Source organism: Gossypium hirsutum, chromosome A09 (assembly GCF_007990345.1).
Source record: "Gossypium hirsutum isolate 1008001.06 chromosome A09, Gossypium_hirsutum_v2.1, whole genome shotgun sequence".
Taxonomy (NCBI): Eukaryota; Viridiplantae; Streptophyta; class Magnoliopsida; order Malvales; family Malvaceae; genus Gossypium; species Gossypium hirsutum.
The window spans coordinates 41,181,394-41,201,941 of NC_053432.1; the positions used below are offsets into that span (position 1 = coordinate 41,181,394).

General features: G+C 34.6%; 1 non-coding gene and 1 pseudogene across 1 annotated transcript; both read right to left on the reverse strand.

The window, feature by feature from the left end:
* Nucleotides 1-242: 242 nt before the first annotated feature.
* LOC121205991 (protein argonaute 4-like) overlaps nucleotides 243-20,548 on the reverse strand; it is a 28,659-nt pseudogene continuing 8,353 nt past the window's right edge.
* LOC121206787 (small nucleolar RNA R71) lies at nucleotides 16,456-16,562 on the reverse strand. Its single transcript, XR_005901960.1, has one exon. It is a non-coding gene; the product is annotated as a small nucleolar RNA R71 (small nucleolar RNA).

Genomic DNA, 20,548 nt, shown 5'->3' on the forward strand with positions numbered 1-20,548 from the left:
TAGAAAAAAAGGACAATGATGACCTAAGAAACGTTTTCTCTACTCTCAGCCTAATCACAGATAATCCCCTCCATTAACAAAAAAAACGAGAAAAACAAGGGGAGGAAATCTGTGAGCCAAATACAGCATACCGAAGTTGAAATCTGGAAAATCGTTCACCTCAAAGCTTGCATATCATCTGGGAGGATTGTGTCCGTCGTTTCAAACCGAATCTCGTCCCCCCTCTCTCCTTTTTACTTCTTCTAATCCGGCGGTTCCACGGTCCTTCGATCCGCCGCGACTCTCGGGACTTCTTCCACCCAACACCAGTCCTGATCTCTGTGAAGAGCATCTCCTGCCAGCAGATGGGCAATTTTATTGCATTGACGGTGGGTATGTTTCGGTTTTACTTCCAAAACCTGGTTCATTAAGGCTTTTTCGTCTGAAACATAGGGGCTTATGGTTGATCTGTCTAACCCCTCATGCTGGATTTTATTAATCACCGTTCTCGAATCCCCTTCCAAGATTACATTTTGAAAGCCCATATCCCTCGCAAATGACAAAGCCTGAACACAAGCGAGAGCTTCTGCCGCAAAAGGAAATGATACTCCTTTGTTCACAATCTCACAGGCCCCCATTATGCGGCCGTTCCCATACCTAGCAATTACTCCCGTGCCCGCGAATTTAGTATCCATTTTGAAACTGGCATCGAAATTCATTTCGATAAACGTGTCTCCAGGCTGCTTCCAACTAGAAGGACATAGAGGAGTTTCCTCAGGTAAAACTGCTGTTTCTCTGTCTCAGCAATATAGGATCGTATATAGCATGCAATATTTTGGGTTGTGTCTTTCTTTCATGCAGCCATTTATTTCTTGCGTTCCACATAGCCCAACAATTTACTTCTAACATCTTGCATCCCATCTCATTTGAATGTTTGAACATAAAGCTAAGCTGATCCTTAAACTCTGTGCTCTGCTGTTGCGAAGGTCCCCAATCAATATGACACACTTCCCATACCCGTTTACTCAATCCACAATTGCGTGTGCTGAAGTTTCAGGCCTAGCTTGGCAGACTGGACACAAGGGATTATTCGCCACTCTCCGCTTGTACAAATTTGAGTAAGTAGGAATAATGTCGTGAAATATCCTCCAGACAGTGATTTGAATCTTTGATGGACATGTAATATTCCCGAGTTTCTTTTAAAAATATGTATAATTTTCTGTTGAGGTAGCAGTATCTGTATTTAGAGCAGAATTTAGGCCATTATCCATCAGAACTTTGTATCCGCTCCGAATGGTGTACTCCCCTGTCTCCCCCCCTAACCATACACGCATATCTGGCATCTCATAAGTTGCAAGCGGGACTCCTAATATTTGCATGTCAGTTCTAATCGCAGAATGTTCTCTTTTAACTTGATCAGACCCCAACAACCAACGATCGTTCCAAATCGAGACAGTTTCCCCATTGCCTATTCCCCAAAATTTTTCATTCCATGTTAAAATAGCACATTTACGTTTAAAAAATTAAAAGCAATCCCGAAACTTTTAAGAGATAATAATAATAATAATTTTAAATATCAAGTTATGATAATAATAAACATCAACTTATAATTTTGAGAGAATATTTTTTAATCTAATCTAATATATATTTGTATAGGTTTTTATAAAAGATAATTTTTATAATTTTTCATTTACGTAAGATAAGTTTGATTTATCTGAAATATTTATCAGAAGTGAAGTTTTATAATATGTTGTCTTTTACTCTCTTGTTCTTTATTAGAAGACATTTCGAAAAAACAGGCCTCCCCGTAACCTGCACAATCGTCACTCGGCTATTTAAGTCATTTGCATGTTTTGTACAAAACAATTAAACAAATTCAATCAGATTTGGCCACTACATTGCTGAAAGGAGTAGAAACAGATTGGCGCTGGAGAGAAGTAAAGATACAAGAACCCTAAGCCACAGGAGGATAGATTCGGACTTCCTCAAAATTTATTCATTCGAGATTTGCAGGATGATTTGTTTTATTTTATTTTTAAATTAATTTTAATTTATAATTGATTTGATTAATTTATTATATTTTTATATTTTGGAGGATAATGAAAGATTTCGATCTTAGTATTATTTTTTATTCTTGATCTTGGATTTATCAAACAAAAATTTAAATTGGTATGAAGCTTTGATGTATTTTTTCTTTCAAGTATGATTGTGATTATTATTTTATTTGTTTTAATTCTAATCAAATTATTGAGTTAGATTATTAAATATTGATGGGTTCATAAATTTTTATAATCAACATTCTTAATATATTACTTTTAAATGATTGTTTAAATATATATGTTAATTGTCGATTCAAAATGTAAGTTTTCGTGTAATTGTACCCTTTTAAAGAAAAAATCTGTGGGGATATTTAGAAGACTGTTCTATTAGATATGTTGCATTCCCTTAACTTTATACAAACATAATTTTTTAATGATATAATCATGGACATGAAAAATGACATAATAATAACCTTTCAAAATATAGAGATAACTTATGCTATCAATGTAATATTAAATATCATTGGTCACATACTTGTCTGGGCATTTTGTTCAAAATCTATTAATTTTCGTTTGAGGAAGAAAAGATGTCTCATTAACAATGTAACAATGAATACTATCCTTATAGGTAGAAAGTATTTATCTTAATTGGTACTAAAACAAACCAATATTAATGCAGTATTCGATAGTACAAAATTAGTTGAAAGCTCCAAAAGAGCTAATAATTTGCTGGTACAAAATTAGTTGAAAGCTCTAAAAGAGCTAATTATTTGATAGTGCAAAATTAGTTGAAAGCTCCAGAAGAGCTAATATATCAATATCTAAAAGAATAAAGTTAGTTATGGTTAATGCATAATCCTCTAGAAACATTCACTATAATGGATCTCATATTGAGATTTTGAATGAGGAAAATATTGTATTTAGTATGAACCACTCTTGTTATGAATACATACCTCTTTTACAAAGAAAGATTCAATTATTGAATTATATTATGCATGATACTTGGATATCTATCTTTATTTTGAAAATGATAAAGAAAGATTGAGTTATTGAATTATATTTATTACTCTTGTTATTAATTTGAATTGATTGTCATTATCTCTATAATCTTCATTTGTCATCATCCTCGTGAAGGGAAAGCATAATATTTATGTCACACCCCAACTCTGGCTAATCCAAGAATAAGGTGTGTAGTTGTGAAGTTATCTGTTTGGCGTATTGTAATCTGCCATGTAACAGTTTTCTGGCAGACTAGAGTTTGGTGAAATGTATCCGCCGTAGAATTGATTAAAGATTCTATTATAAGTTATTCTGTTATTTAAGAAAATAATATGTCAATTGAATAGTAAACATGGTGAGAGTTATCGCCAAATGTATAGTACTTTTATTTTGTTTGAGTATTGTGCTAGTTGGGTTTTGTAGTGTGATCTCGTTGGGAATCAACTGAATTGATTGGTCAAAGGGCTTATGATCAAAACTTCCATTTATAATTCTTCTGGTTATTGTAGGTCAAATAAATGACAACTACTGATTGAGGTTGACACTTGTCAAGTTCCATTAAAGGGAATTGAGGTTATATATATGTATAAGAAGGGTTCATGGGGAAGTTTCTTCTTCCTTCAATATTACTCTTTGATTTTTTTTCTTATATCTAATTATATATCTTTCTCTTTAAGTTGGAAGCTAAGATTCTTGGTTTAATTAGTGGTTGTTCCACCTCCTGTTAAGTATTATAGCTCTACATGTAAAGTTTTTGAAAGAGTATGATTGTTAAGAGTCATATGAATAGTAAGTTATGAATAGAAGGCCTTGCATGATGGTTATCTATGATTGAAATGTTAGCAGTTTGTATGTAAATGAATCCTAATGGTGAATCTATGTTCTTTAAGCTGTTGTTATTGGGTTGAGATAGATGTCCAAATCTAAAAATTTGAGCTACAGCTAGGTGAGTACCAGTTGAGTTTCTATACTGACTCTTGCATGAGAACTGTTCAAGCATAATTATATCGATGCTAATGGTATCTAGTATAAATGGTAAGTGTATTAAATAAGGAAAATATATTATACATGCGACAATGATATGTATTAAGTATTGACTAAATAGAAAGCTAAGTGGTAAGTATGCAGGTAAAGTATGATATGAGAGAGTACGAACCAAGGAAGTGTGTAAATGGATCCTGGAAAGTGAAATTTGGGTAAAACATTCCCTTGTGATGCCTCTGGTAAGGCAGTTATATTGCTAACTAGACTAGCAGATCACGATTAAAAATAAGTGTAAGACCATGTGGCTAAGACCCATGGAAATGTATGATAAGAAAACACTCATGGTGATGCCTCTAGTAAGATGAAGACTAGACTAGCAGATCACGACATGAATGTGTGTAAGTCCATATGGCTGAAACAAGTGGCATAATATGTTAATTTGTTAATATGAATATTCATAGTGTTGCCTTCGATAATATGTCAATTGAACTGGAAGATCACGACATGAAGTTATATATAAGTCCAAGAGGGAGAAACCCATGGCAACTTCTGTGAAAGTCTGTCGGGACAGTAAACACGTAATTATGTATATTGTATATGTGGTGTAATCTGCTAAGCCTTTGTGGCGTATTCTAAATTACTTTTGTGGCGAATCCCATTATGTTCGTGTAGCGTATTCAGTGATATGTATATGTATGGAGAGTTAGGTTATTGGCCTTTGTGTTAAGATCTAGGTAAGTTTTAAGATTTCTTTGATAGCTAGTTCTTTGATGAGTTTGAAAATAGTTGGGTTGTTTGGTTTGGTAGTAAGATTGATAAGTTGTAAGAGGTGAACTCTGAAGGAGATATTGTGTTTGTACTTATAAAGGGAACTCTGACAATTTGGGATAAGGGTGTATTCATATTATGAAATGTATACGTGTTCGTTAGTTCAATTTTGGTTACGCTATGTAGGATTGAAATCTAAATTATCTGATATATGCCAAATTTAAGTAGTTGATAACTCTTGAAAAGAGTTATAATTCATGCTTTTAAACTTAATTAAATACTTGTACTTACATAAATTAACTTTATTTTAGGTAATTTGCATGATAATTTCTATTCAATCGAGCAGTGCATCTAAGAACTTAATATGGTGATTACTTTATTGCATCTCTACTTTTCATTGCTTGTGAAAAGGTCTTGTTGTGGCTGAATTATAGGTTTAAGGGAGAAGGATAGTAGAGGATGGAGTTTGCCAAGGCATTCTGAGAGGTTTCCATGGCAATGTTTGTGAAGAAAACGACAAACACCTAGTCAGCAATGAGATCACTTAGCATTCGGTCCCCACATACACGTGAAAAGAAAAATATTCACTTCAAAATTAGGGAAAAATAATCTATTGGCTGATGGCTTTTAACCTAAAAGACAACCAAAGTATAAAAGGCAATAAAAAGGAAAAGAAAATGAGGCAGTTGGTGTAACACCCCTAACCCGTATCTGTCGCCGAAATAGGTTTACGAAACATTACTGTAAAACCGTAACTTTAAACATTCAATTCCAAAAATTTTATAAATCATAACATAATTCATTCAAACAAATGCATAACGTCCCTAATTTGAGCCCTCAACACCTTAGAAACATTTTAGAAATAATTTAGGACTAAATCGAAAACATTTAGAACTTTATGGAAAAAGATAGAAAATTTCACACTGTAGAGGTCACACGACTGTGTAGCCAAGCCGTGTACCTCACATGGCTGAGACACATGCCCATGTCTCAGGCCGTGTAACATTAAAAATAGGGACATGCGACCATGTCCCAGCCCGTGCCCGTGTAACTCTCTGACTTGGGTCACAGTCCAAGCCACACGTCCGTGTGCCAGGCCGTGTAACTCTAGAAATGGCCTTACACACCTGTGTGCCACACCGTGTACTAGGCCGTGTAACTGCCTAACTTGCTACCCTTTGAAACCTACAAAGGACATACAACCGTGTCGCATGGTCGTGTGTCACACACAACTGAGACATACGCCCATGTCTTAGGCCGTGTGGACAAGAAATAGGCCAAATTCAAGCCCTTTCTTTCACCCATTTCAAGCACACACCTACAAGCCATTTGCACATACGATCAAGCCTTAAAGCATACCTAAATCATGCACAATACAACCAATTCAATAGGTCATTTATCCATACAACCAATATAACAAAAGGCACCTCAATCACAAATCATCAAATCAACCTAAACATAAACATATTTATCCATGAATCAACCATACACAACTACCTATTTCCATACCAAGCTATAGCACATTTGACCATATACCAAGTGACAATCAAACATACCAAATTGGTCATTCATAATATACCTTCACTTGACCATTTAACACCAACCATTTAAACATCAAAATGCAAAAAGTTCAGCAACCATAACACCACATATATACATGCCAAACATAACAACTAGATCATTAATACAAGTCCACCTATACATGCCATTATAACCATGAACAAAAAAACAAAAGCTACCAATATATTTGTGGGATAGTGTGATAGGTCTCCGACGAGCTTTCAAACTGAACGAGCTTCCGATTATCTATAAAAACATAGCATAGAATACTACGTAAACATATAATGCTTAGTAAGTTTGTATAACATAAAATATAAATTACCATTTCATTACATAACATTAAAATTTAACATGGTATAATCCAACCAATAGCTTGGCGTAAGCCTAAGCGCTACCAACAACACATGTTAACATACTTGAACATAATTCATATGAATTTAACATAGATAACCATTACACTTGAACATAATTCAATTGAATTTAACATATTCCATAACATAACATATTTTCCATGTATCTCACCATTTCAATCTTTTTCATAAATACATATCTTGGTTCATATTGGACACTTACCATTTCCTTTCCAATTCATGCCCGTTAAATCGTTTAGAATATCATCGAATACGTAGGAAAGCTCACACAAAGTGTGCTAAACATATGGTCTTAACCTTTTCATTTCATTTACATCGTTGCTCACATGAGCTATGGGTCGAAATGTAAGCTAATGATGCTGCCCACATGAGCTGTGGAGTATCCGCAAAAAATGGAAGACCTCAGCCATCGGTAGGACATTCAAGACCATCACTCAAAACATGAAAACCCTAATGACATATCATTTGTATCCTACGAATTCCTAAGGTTCAAACATGGCTCGATAGTTTTCGTAACATCGTTGGATTACATTAATTGATTACATAACAATCAACAATTTACATATAGCTCAAAAGATAGCATTAACACATTACACAATTACACGAACTTACCTCGATGATAAAGGCGTAGAAATTGAGTCGACTAATTCGAAGCTTTATCTTTACCTTGGTCTAAATCTGTACGAGGTCTAACTTGATATAAATAGATAAATTCAATCCATTTAATATTCATTCTATTCAATTCAATCCAAAATTCATACATTTTCAAAATTATACTTTTGCCCCTATTATTTTGATTTCTTTACAAATTAGTCCTTAAGCCCGTGAATTGAAATTAATGCAATTTCATCCACTTACTATGCTAGAAAAATTCAATATAATCCCAAAGAAACTCATACAAATCATTATTTTACAATTTCACCATGTATTTTACACATTTTACAAATAAATCCCTAATTGACATTTTTAACAAAAATCACTTTACAAAAGTTGTTTATTTATAAAAAAGATTCATTTTATTCCATAAAACATCAAAAATCACAAGAATAAATTCATGGAAAAACCATAACCCTTTAAAATTTTTTCAAATTAGTCTCTGAGCTAGCTAGATTAAGCAACAACGATCCCGAAAACATAAAAATCATTAAAAACGACACAAAGATCACTTACATGCAAGTTAGAGATTGAACCAAATGCTTTAAATCTCTAAATATGTTCTTTCTTCTTCAATTTCAATGGAGGAAAAAGATGAATGAAATAAAATGGATTTTGTTTTATTAATTTTAACCTTAATTACCTATTTACATTTATACCCTTTAAAAACGTTAATAATTTCTATAAAACCAAACTCATAATTGTCCACTAACACAATAATGGTATAATTACCATGTAAGTACTCTTATATTAAGGTTCTATAGCCATTAGTTACATTTAGTTACTAGAACTCTACTTTTGCACATTTTATGATTTAGTCCTTTTCACCAAATTAAACATTTAAACGTTAAAATTTCTTAATGAAATTTTGATACGATCTTGCTAATATACTATAGACATGAAAATAATAATAAAATGAATACTTTCACATCAGATTTGTAGTCCTGAAACCACTATTTTGATTTTACTGAAAATGAGTTGTTACAGCTGGAGCTTGGAAAAAGGCCTCATTGTGGGAAGAAGGGTAAGTTGAGATGACTATGAACTTTGGTGAAGATGGGAAACAAGACACTGAGTTGGGAGGATTGGAGTTTAGAAACCTAGATTTCTTTATGTAACAGCCCGATTTTGGGCCTAGTCGGAATAGTGGTTTCGGGACCACTATTGTGGGGCCGAAGAAATTATTTTCAATGATATTTTATGTGTTATAATATGATTATATGAGTGCATGAAAAATTTGGTGAGTTAATTTTAGCGTTTGTGAGCTTAATTGTGAAAAATGACTAAATCGCATAAAGTGTAAAAGTCCTATTTTATTAGCTAAAGGTGTAAATTGAATATGAATCATATTGTGGAGGTCTTTAAAGGGCAAATATACCCTTTTGAGAGAGGTGGCTGGCCATGGGAGACAAAGAAATAGAAAAGTCAATATTAGGTGGAAATTCGGTGATAAAATTGAATAAAATAAAACAAATAGGAAAAGTAGTCATGTTCTCATCTCTCTTTTTACTTCTCCACCGATTTCTCTTTAAGAAAACATAAATGGAAGTGCAAAATTTTTAGCAACCTTAAACTCTTGCAAATAAGTCTTCTTGGTGGTCTTTCTTGATAATTTTTGTGTTTTTGGAACCCCTAAAGCTTAATCTAGCTAATGGAGGGCTATTTTTTGAAATGATTGATAGTATAGGGATTTTCCGTGAAAGGATTTATGTTTTTTGCTAAAATTTAATGGAAGAAAATGAGTCTTGGTTGTGTAATAAACAACTTCTGTGAAAAGATTTTCATGAAAACACCTAATATGGACCATTTTGTAAAGATGGCAAAATGAGTGATAAGTATGAGTAATAATAAGAATTGTGGGCTGATCCTAGTATAAAAATAATTCAGCTAGGCTTGGGTAGTGAGGAAATTTGATAAAAATCGAATTACGAGCCTGGGGAAAAATTGTAATTTTTGTAAAGTCTAAGGGCAAAACGGTCATTTTTCCAAATTATGAATTATTGAATGTTTTAATTAATGTAATGATTAAATGAGTGAATTTCATCATGTTAGATCAAGAAAATCGAGATTTGAGCTTAAATCGGAGAGTACAAGGTTATGGACTAAAATGGGAATAATTGGCCGAAATTTGCATTCGAGGTAAGTCCGTGTGACTAAATAAGCATGTTACCCATATTATTGTTAATATAATTGAAACATATTTTTCTATAATTGTATTGAATTATATGTTGAAGATATTGTATATGAGAAAGTGATGCCAAATGTTAATAACATGTATGTGATGATTGAATGTATTGGAAATTTGATGGAATATGATATTCCATTGAAACGAGTAAGTTGGGTGTAAATAATGCAACTACATGGTTATTATGTGTGATTAAATTGATATAGCATAAAGTATTTGATTGTGACTATGAGTAATGGTATGATGTGACTTATCATGATAAACTCCCAGTTGAACCTTAGAAATAGATTGAATAATCATGCCATAACATTTGGGTCATATGTATGCTAGTGTAAGACATGTCTGGGACATGCATCAGCCTCGAGATATGCAAGCTAGTGTAAGACCTGTCTGGGACATGGCATCGGCTTGACATGTGTCAATGTAAGACCTGCCTGGGACGTGGCATCGACACCGATAGATGAGAGCCATTGTAAGACCTATTTGGGACATGGCATCGGCCTCGATATATGAAAGTCAGTGTAGGACCTGTCTAGGACATGGCATCGACTTATATATGTGAGCCAGTGTAAGACCATGTTTGGAACATGGCATCGGCATCGTACCATATGTTTAAGGCTTAGTGATTATCCTGTGGTATTCCAAATGGTTCAACGGAAAATTTATGATTTAGGTCGAAATTACAGAGCTTATGGCTATGTTGTGAGTGGTACAGGTACTTACATGAAATTGATGAGATTTAAATTCAATTCATGTTGTATGATTAATAAGGAATGAATATGAGTAAGTATATGAGCATGTTGAGTAACACAGGTATGTATACCAAACTCATGAGAAATGATTTCGGTTTATGATGCACATTTAGTGAGGATGTAAATAGGTAAGTAATGCCTATGAGAATGATTTTGTGATGACCTTATGATTATAGGTCTATACTTATGATGCAAAAACATGTATTTTTACCAATGTGGTGAAAATGAATTAATAAGGTGTGATAAACTTAGTATCATTAATTTACACTAAAACAATTTTGGATAGCAGCAGTCCGGCTTTGAAAATCCACCAAATTTTTTCGAAATTTAGTTAAAGGCTGAATAAAATATTAAATTAAAGCTTAATGAGTCTAGTTTCACATGGAAGAAACGATGTAAGCAAAAGAGTTTCATACTATGAAACATTTAAATTGTTGTGAGACAGAGTTAGAATGATTTCGAAATCCCCCGTTCTGATTTGGGAAAATCATTAAAAATTGTAAAAAAATAATTATGGGTTACAATTTATATGATTAGAATCCTTAATAAGTTTATTTTCAAAAGAAACAAATGGGAAGACCATTCGAATCTCATGTGAGGAGATAATTAATTTTTAGTAAAGAAAGGTTGAAGTTGTCAAATGGCAGAATAGGGGTGACTTTGAAGAATAAACTGTACTAACTGACTAAACCAAAAATTTTAAAAATTTTATGGTAAGAATATATGTGAGTTTAGTTTCTGGGAAAATTAGAGGATCCTAATTTGGAGTTCCGTAACTCCAGATATAAATAATTTAGTGACTATGACTCGAGAAAATAGCTTGACCTGAACATAGAAAAAAAAAAGCAATTATGATAGTATTACCTTGAGATCATGTTGTAAGAATTGGTGGAAGCATATTGATAAATTGCTTATTATTTTCATATGAACTTACTAAGCATGAAGCTTACTCCCTCCTTTCCATTCCTTTAGTGTTGTCAGGTTAGCTCAGGGTTGGAGATTGTCGGAGGCAGCATCACACTATCAAGCTATCACCTTTGGAGCATTGATACATATGTTAGCATTTTCAAGTGAGTGGCATGTATAGGGGCTCAATTTTATGATATGAGTTATTTTGGTTAGCCAAATGTATTGACCTATATTGAGTTATTTGTATATGGCCACGAAGTGTGGCTCATATTGATTACGGTTTGTGAACTTATCTATCTATGCTATGTTCTAATGCTAGTGATATGATGATATGATTCTGCTTGTTGGACATATAAGGTTGGTGTTATGAATTATGTGCATAATGAATGCTTTATGACCAATCGAAATGGTCATGGCTATGAATTAAATGTGTAATATGGAAATAAGTTGATAACTATAGTATAATGGTAAAAGTGATCATCAAAATGACTAGTCTTATGAATGTGAATTAAGGAATCTAAACTTGGTATTGCATAAGTAGATTCATTTCTTGTAAGAGGACATGTTATTGTTATGAATATGTCTTAATAAAGAGTGTTTAATCACTAAAATGATGTCATGATATGTGTCCTTGGTGGGTATAAAGATGTGAAGGATTAAGGGTAACATAAAGGCTTGGAAAATAGCATAAGTGTTGGCCACACGGGCAGAGACATGGCTGTGTCTCAACCGTGTGGACACGGCCTTAGCAGACAAGCATGTGGCTTGGTTGTGTGGTTTAATTTAGTCACTGAAGTCATAGTCAGAGAGTTACACGGCCATAGGATACGGGCGTGTCGAAAGCACACGGGCGTGTTCCTGAGTCCACACGGACGCGTGACTTTGTGTCATGAAAATTTGTTTTGAGTCTTCCCAAAACTTTTTAAGGTTCTCGATTTAGTCCCTAACTAACTTGAATACATGTTTACGGCTTCGTAGGTCTGTGTATGGGACATCATGCATGTGTTTGAAAAGTTTTGATTTGAACAAAATTTTATGGCCCGATTTTTGCATGTATGTGCATGTTGAAGCCCAATAATTCCTTGTACCTTGTCCCAACGTCAGACACGGCTAAGGAGTGTTACACTTTATCTGCATTTTGTTTCAATTCTTCTATTCTAGACTCATATTTTGGGATATTGATGATACGAAATGTATAACCCAACCATGAGCTAACTTAATACGACTAGGGTTTGCTTTGGATGATATTTTAACTTTGATTAATGTTTATGGATTAATATGGTTTATATTACTACTTTACCCAATGGTTGTTTTTGTTTAAATGCTTAAAAGAGTGTTGATGAATGCTCAATAAGTCTTAAGGTGGCTTGGCACCGACAGGATTAGGTTACTTGGATCGAAGTTGGGTAATATAAATAAGTGTTGATTAAAATACTCATGTAAAATCTAGACATAGAGCCTTACCTTTAGAGGGTTGAGCTTTAGAAGTAGTTGCTAATCCTGAGCCTATATACCTATAGTGTTTTAAGGGTGAGTAACCCTAGGTCTTACTTTTGACAGAGGTAAACCACATTAGCACTCAATCAAGTAGTAAGTTTGCCATAGTTTTGCCATAGCATTGTTCACGGGTTAGAATAAATCCCTCAATAATCCTAGCTTTCGTGACCTATATTCCAACCTTGCTAAAGCCTTTAGTACTCTTGTTTGATTTGTTGCAATGGTAATCTCTGCTAGTATACTTCACTATTCTCACTTTTAATGTGTTAATCCCATTTTAATATCGTTAAACACCATTCGATACATTTATCTTTTCTATTCAATTGTGATAACTTAGAAAAAGAGCACTCATACAATCCCCGTGGGAATGATACTCACTCATCATTTTATTACTTGATTCAATATGTAAACTTGCAGAATTCGCACATCATATTCACACGCAACAAGTTTTGGGCGCTGTTGCCAAGGATTTGCGATTGGTAACTTTAGTTTTTGTTATTACAATTTTTATAGTTTTAGTTGCTAAATTTTTTGTTTCATGATCTTAACAGGTCTATTACCAGTTGTATACATAAAGACACTCCTGCTGAAGGACTCTATCCCTTAGATCCAGAAATTGAAAGGACCTTGCTAAGAAGGAGAAGAGATTAAAGAGCAATACAAAGTGAAATGAATCAAGACGATGACAATCCACCTGCTATGAATAAGCAACTTCATTCGAGAGCTCTAAATGTTAATCCTCTTGTTGCTCAGATGTTTGATGATCGGGATAGACCAATATGAGAGCATGTAGTGCCTATCTTAGACAACCTGAATCCTAGAATAGGCAGGCCAAAAATTCAAGCTCCCCACTTTGAACTGAAACCTGTAATGTTTCCGATGCTTCTATCAATTGGTCAGTTTGGTGGTTTGCCAACTGATGATCCCAAATTGAACTTGAGACATTTCTAGGAGGTCTGCGATTCTTTTAGACAGTAAGGTGTCTCTAAAGATGCCTTAAAACTAAAATTGTTTTCCTATTCTTTAAGAGATCATGCTAGACCATGGTTCAATGCTTTACCATCTGGAATAGTAAAATCATGGAATGATCTCTGTCAAAGATTTCTACTGCGATATAACCCACCCAATATGAATGCCAAACTAAGAAATGACACAACATCCTTTAAGAAACTAAAGGATGAAACACTATATGAAGCATGGGAAAGGTTTAAAGATTTACTTAGGAAATGTCCTTAGAAACACGAAAATTTATATATTTTTACATACCTTTTTTAACTTAAAATCATACAGTTTCGATAAAATTATTGTCGAAAAATAATTAATTTTTATAAAATAATTAAAGTGCACTTAAAATATGAACATGTTGAATTTTAATTAATTTTATAATTAACTGAATTTTAATTAATTTTATAATTAATTTTGATAAATTTTGGTTATTTTTGATAGATTTGCACAAAAGGAAAAAAATGGCTCAGCAGACTTGCAATTTGAAGTATCGAGATGAACTAAATTTCAGCATAAGACGGTCCAAAATTATATGAATTAATTCTTAATATAATTAATTTTATTTTATATCCAATTTAATTTGGGTTAATAAATTATTATTAATTAATTATGAAAAAGTGGTCCAGTTGAACTGAACTGAGTGAACCGAACCGACCAAGAAATGGAAAGCCCAAAAACCGTCGCAAGAGCTGACCCAAATCAACTTATTAGCTGATTATTTAAGGTTGAAAATAGGCCCTTGAAGACTTATTCAAGTTACATTCAACCCCTTCACAATTGGTGGCATTGTAGCCCCAAGCCAAATTTAGCAAAGTTGAAACCATCAACCTTGCCACATGTGTGGCCGACTAAGGGATGGCTCTTTGGCTGATATTTTTAGCTAATTTAAGCAGCCATATTCAGCTATAAAAACCCCTCTTGGCTGATCGTTCAACACATCTCACTTTCATTCACATCTTTTCTCTCTTCTCTCCACTTTCTCTCTTCTTTGCCATTCCAAATTCTCTTACTCTCTTGCCGATTTCTTCCCTTGGAAAAGAGGTGTTCATCAGCCATTTTGGAGCAAAATTGAAGTGTTCATAGTAGCTTTAGTTGACGAGGACAACGGAGAAGGAAGAACGGAGCAAACTAGTCAAGCCACGGAAAAACATCGGATTTGATTCTTGTTCCCTATCTCTTTAATTTTTGTTGTTGTTATTATGAACATATCTATGAATATTTATGTTTTTGGAATGGTTAATTTAATCAATTTTTCTTGAATTTAATTCGTGTTAGGTTGATTGCATTTCGTTTGCTTCAATTGTTAAAATTGTGTTTATGTTGTTATAGGTCTCGGTAAGATGCTTGATTAAGTAAAACCATGACTAAGTTATTCTTGCATTATAATTGTTAGGTAATTAATGAATTAATTATTTAAATGGATTGAAATTGTAATTAATGGACACAATACTTAATCAGTGCATGTTTAATCATCTAAGGTAGCTGAGGGTTAAATTAGCAACGGTATTTGACGATACAATTGCCTTGCATAACTTGCAACATTATTGTGATTAAATTGTTTCAAGGTAAGGATACTTTGTTACCTCACATAGTCTTTTATGTGCTTATTAAATCAAGTTAATTGTTTGAATTGACATAGGGATATGTTTAAGAGATTATTTCAATTTAATAAGTATGTATGTGCTATAACATATTTGCCTATTAAGATTTGTTTAATCGATTGAATTGACATAGGGATATGTCCAAGAGATGAATGGATTGTGGTAAGTAAGTATGTTCATATGTTAGCAAATTACCGAGTTGCCGTGAATTTATTCGCAACAATGTAAACATGAGTTTAATAATCCTAAGTTAAGAAATGTAATTAATTTAACACAATTATGTCATCTTGATTAAACCGTATTTTGAAATCGTGCATTTAAGATTTATTTATTTAGTTTACTTAGTTTAAAATCTTAGTTTTTAATCACCCTCTTCAAACAAAATATTTTTCTTCACCAAAGTGTTTTAAGTAGCATTCATAAATAATTCTTTTCACAGTCCCTGTGGGTACGATAACTCAACATTTACTTGTCACTTTATTACTTGTTGCAATTGTGTAAACTTGCACATTTCATTGTTCCAAGTTTTTGGCGTCGTTGCCTGGGATTTTTTTAAAAAGTCATTATTTGTGAATTTGTTAGTTTTGCATTTTGGTTTATTTTTCTGTTTAAATTTTAACTTAATTAATTTTTCTACGATTATTTCAGGTGTTTATGAGTATTGACTGATTTATCAATTTACTCCCTGTAGACCCTGAGATTGAACGAACTTTTCGACAGCGTAGAAGACAAGCAAGTTAGAGAAGGACCGAAGAGATAAACTTCGAAAATCTGAATCAAGGAAATGGAGCAGACCCTGCTCAAATTCCTATCCTTATTGCTGATGATAGGGGTAGAACTTAAAGACAGTATGTCGTGCCAGTGTTTCATGGTCTTAATCCGGGTATTAGGAGACCTAAAATCGAGGCACAACAATTCGAGCTGAAGCCAGTCATGATCCAAATGCTTCAGACAGTGGGCCAATTCAGTGGAATGCCTACCGAAGAGCCTCACCTACACTTAAGACTATTTATGGAGGTGAGCGATTCTTTCAAGTTAGCCGGAGTACCCAAAGATGCCTGGTTGAACTTATTGCCACTAAACACAATTACCACATGGCAAGAGTTAGCAGAAAGATTCCTTATCAAGTATTTCCTGCCTAGCAAGACTGCTAAGTTGAGGAACGAGATCACTACTTTCCAATATATGGATGATGAGTCCTTGTATGAGGCATGGAAAAGGTACAAAGAATTATTACGGAAGTTCCCTCATCACGGAATCCCACATTGCATCCAACTTGAGACATTTTATAATGGTCTCAATGCTCACACGAGGATGGTAGTATACGCTTCATCTAATGGTACTCTCATTTCTAAGTCTTATAATGAGGCTTATGAAATCATTGAGAGGATTGCCTGCAACAATTATCAATGGTCAGCCAATCGAGCAGCTCCAGGAAGACGAGTCGCTGGAATACATGAAGTAGACGCTCTCACTTTACTCATATCTCAGGTATCCTCAATATCCTCAATGTTAAAAAATTTCACCACTAAAGGGTGTAATAGTTTTGCAGCACAGCCACCGAATAAATTTGAAAATATAGCCTGTGTTTATTATGGGGAAAGACATTTGTTCGAAGAATGTCCATCGAACCAAGAATCCATGAATTACATGGGTAACCAGAACCAAAATCGAGGAAGGCAAGGGCTGCAATCCAATTTCTATAACCCATCATGGCGAAACCACCCGAATTTTTCTTGAAGTAACTAAGTGCAGGAACCAGTAACAATTATGTCCAACTTAGACCGACCCAGCCACCTAGTTTTCCCCAACAAGGTCAAAAACCAACCCAAGCTGAACCATCCAATAGCCTAGAGAATCTATCGAAGGCATACATAGGAAAAAATGATGCCACTCTAAGGAATTTAGAGAATCAAGTGGGCCAACTTGCAACTGAACTCAAAAACCGACCACAAGGTTCTTACTTAGTGATACGGAGAGTCCGAGGGAACCAGGGAAGGAGAACTGTAAAGCATTGACATTAAGGAGCGGAAAGACATTAGAGCCCAACACCGTCGAAGTTGAAAAGGAGCCAGCTAATGCTCAAGACTCAGAGGACAATCAATCGAGTATTGAAATTCTAGTTTCACAAGAACCAGATTTTGCAAAATCCAACAAGGTAACTTTAGAACCAGCTAATTCTGATCAACCAACAACTCCGTTAGATACAGAATTACCACAGGAGACGAATCAACTAGTTCCAGTAAAGAAACCTCCACCACTCTACCCTCAAAGACTTTAGAAGTAGAAGCAGGAAATGCAATTCAAGAAGTTCCTAGACGTACTCAAGCAACTTCATATCAACATCTCGTTGGTTGAAGCATTTGAACAAATGCCAAACTACGTCAAATTCATGAAGGATATCCTATCTAAAAAATGAAGGCTTAGAGAATTTGAGACTGTAAACCCGACAAAAGAATACAGTGCATATCTTCAAGATAAACTACCCCCAAAGTTGAAGGATCTGGATGTTTTACCATACCTTGCAACATTGGAGCAACATATTGTGGTAAGGTACAATGTGATTTGGGTGCGAGTATCAACTTGATGCTCATGTCAATATTTAGGAAGTTAGGAATAGGTGAAGTTAGACCTGCTACGGTTACACTTCAACTAGCAGATCGATTCTTAGTGCATCCAGAAGGAAAAATCAAGGATGTATTGGTACATGTAGACAAATTTATTTTTCCTACTGACTTTGTGATTCTAGACTTTGAAGCAGACAAAGAGGTGCCAATCATCTTAGGAAGACCTTTCTTAGCAACCGGAAAGACCCTTATTGATGTGCAGAAGGGTGAGCTTACTATGCATGTTCAGGATGATCAGGTAACATTTAATGTTTTTAAGTCTATGCGATTTTCTGACACAATTGATGATTGTTCTGCAGTGTCCGATTTAGAGGAGCTAATCATGGAAAAGGAACTCAATTATGATGAGGACCCATTGGAACAAATTTTGACATCAGATCCTCCAAATGATGAATACTTAGCTTTGTTAGATACTAATCAAAGGGGATTTAATCCGCAATCTTGCTTTAAATATTTAGAGTTAGAGAAAAGGGATTATGCCCAACCAAAAGCGTCAATCGAGGAGCCATCTAAATTAAAACTGAAGGTACTTCCCTCACATTTGAAATATGTTTATTTAGGTAACTCATCTACTCAGCCTGTGATTGTTTCAGCAGAATTAACTACTAAGCAAGAAGAGAAACTCATCCTGGTTCTAAAACAATTCAAGAAGGCTATTGGATGGACCATAGCTGATATTCAAGGAATTAGTCCATCTGTGTGCATGCACAAGATTATCCTGGAAGATGGAAAAAAAGGGACAATTGATGGACAACGAAAACTGAACCCCATTATGAAGGACATAGTCAAGAAAGAAATCATCAAGTGGTTAGATGAGGGTATAATTTACCCCATCTCAGATAGTTCATGGGTAAGTCTGGTCCAGTGCATGCCAAAAAAAGGAGGTATCACGGTCATTGAAAATGAGAATAACGATTTGATATCGACTAGAACGGTTACGAGATGGAGAATTTACATCAATTACCGGAAGCTAAAAAAGGCAACTAGGAAAGATCACTTTCCTTTGCCGTTTTTGGACCAAATGCTAAATAGACTCGCAAGGCGAGACTATTACTGTTTTCTCGATGGATACTCGGGGTATAATCAGATTATAGTAGCACCGAAAGATCAACACAAGACAACATTTACCTACCTATACAATACATTCACATTTAGACGTATGCCGTTTGGTTTATGTAGTGCACCTGCTACATTTCAAATATGTATGATGTTTATTTTTACTGACATGGTTGAGAAATATTTGGAAGTCTTTATGGATGATATTTCAGTATTTGGAGATACATATGATGATTGCCTAGCCGATCTAGCCAAGGTACTGAGGTGATGCAAAGAAACAAACCTCAACTGGGAAAAGTGTCACTTCATGGTACGAGAAGGTATTGTTTTAGGGCATCAGATAACGAGACATGGAATCGAGGTAGATAAAGCAAAGGTAGATGTTATTGAGAAACTCCCACCTCCAACATTTATAAAGAGTGTTAGGAGCTTTTTGGGCCACGCCGGTTTCTATCAAAGATTTATCAAAGACTTCTCCAAAATTGCTAAACCCTTATACAAATTATTGGAGAAGGACACGACGTTTAAATTTCATGAGGAGTGCTTAAGAGCTTTCAACGATTTGAAGAGTCGACTAGTTTCAACACCCATTATCATCACACCAAACTGGGATTTGATATATGACACAAGTGACTTCGCGATCGGAGCTATCATGGGTCAATGAAGGAACAAAGTTTTTCATCCCATCTACTATGCGATTCAGACTCTGACAGGAGCTCAACTGAAGTATACAATAACAGAGAAAGAGTTACTTGCTATTGTGTTTGCTTTTGACAAGTTTCGATCTTATCTTGTAAGTACCAAAGTGACTGTCTATACGAACCACTCGGTAATTAAGTATTTACTTCTACTTCAAGAGTTTGATCTAGAAATTCAAGATCGAAAGGGAGTAGAATACCAAATTAAAGACCACTTGTCCAGGTTGGAGCCACAAGAAGGGAACTCTCCTCTTATACATATTCGAGAGTCGTTTTCAGATGAACACATACTGAAGGTAAATCATGTCCATAATACCCTTTGGTTTGCTGATATTGCTAACTTTTTAGCTTGTGGGTTGATGCCGATTAATAAGACATATCATTAAAAGAAAATTTTTCTTCACGATGTGAAGTACTATTTCTGGGAAGAGCTGTATCTGTTTAAAAAGTGTGTAGATCAAATGATCAGGAGATGTGTGGCAGAAGATGAGATACATAAGATTTTATACCATTGTCACTCAGCTCCGAATGGGCGACACTTCGAGGGTACACGTACTGCAGCCAAGGTATTGCAAGCAAAATTCTTTTGGCCAACATTATTCAAAGACGCATATGCTTACGTAAAGAGTTGTGATCAATGTCAAATGGTCAGAAATATCACCAACAGAAATGAGATGCCTCGAACAAACATCATTGAGGTAGAATTATTCGATATTTGGGGTATTGACTTTCTCAGTCCTTTCCCTCTGTCTTTTGGTCACAAGTACATATTAGTAGCAATAGACTATGTGTCTAAGTGGGTTGAGGCAGAGGCATATCCAACAAACGATGCTAAGGTTGTGATGAAATTTTTGCAGAAGCATG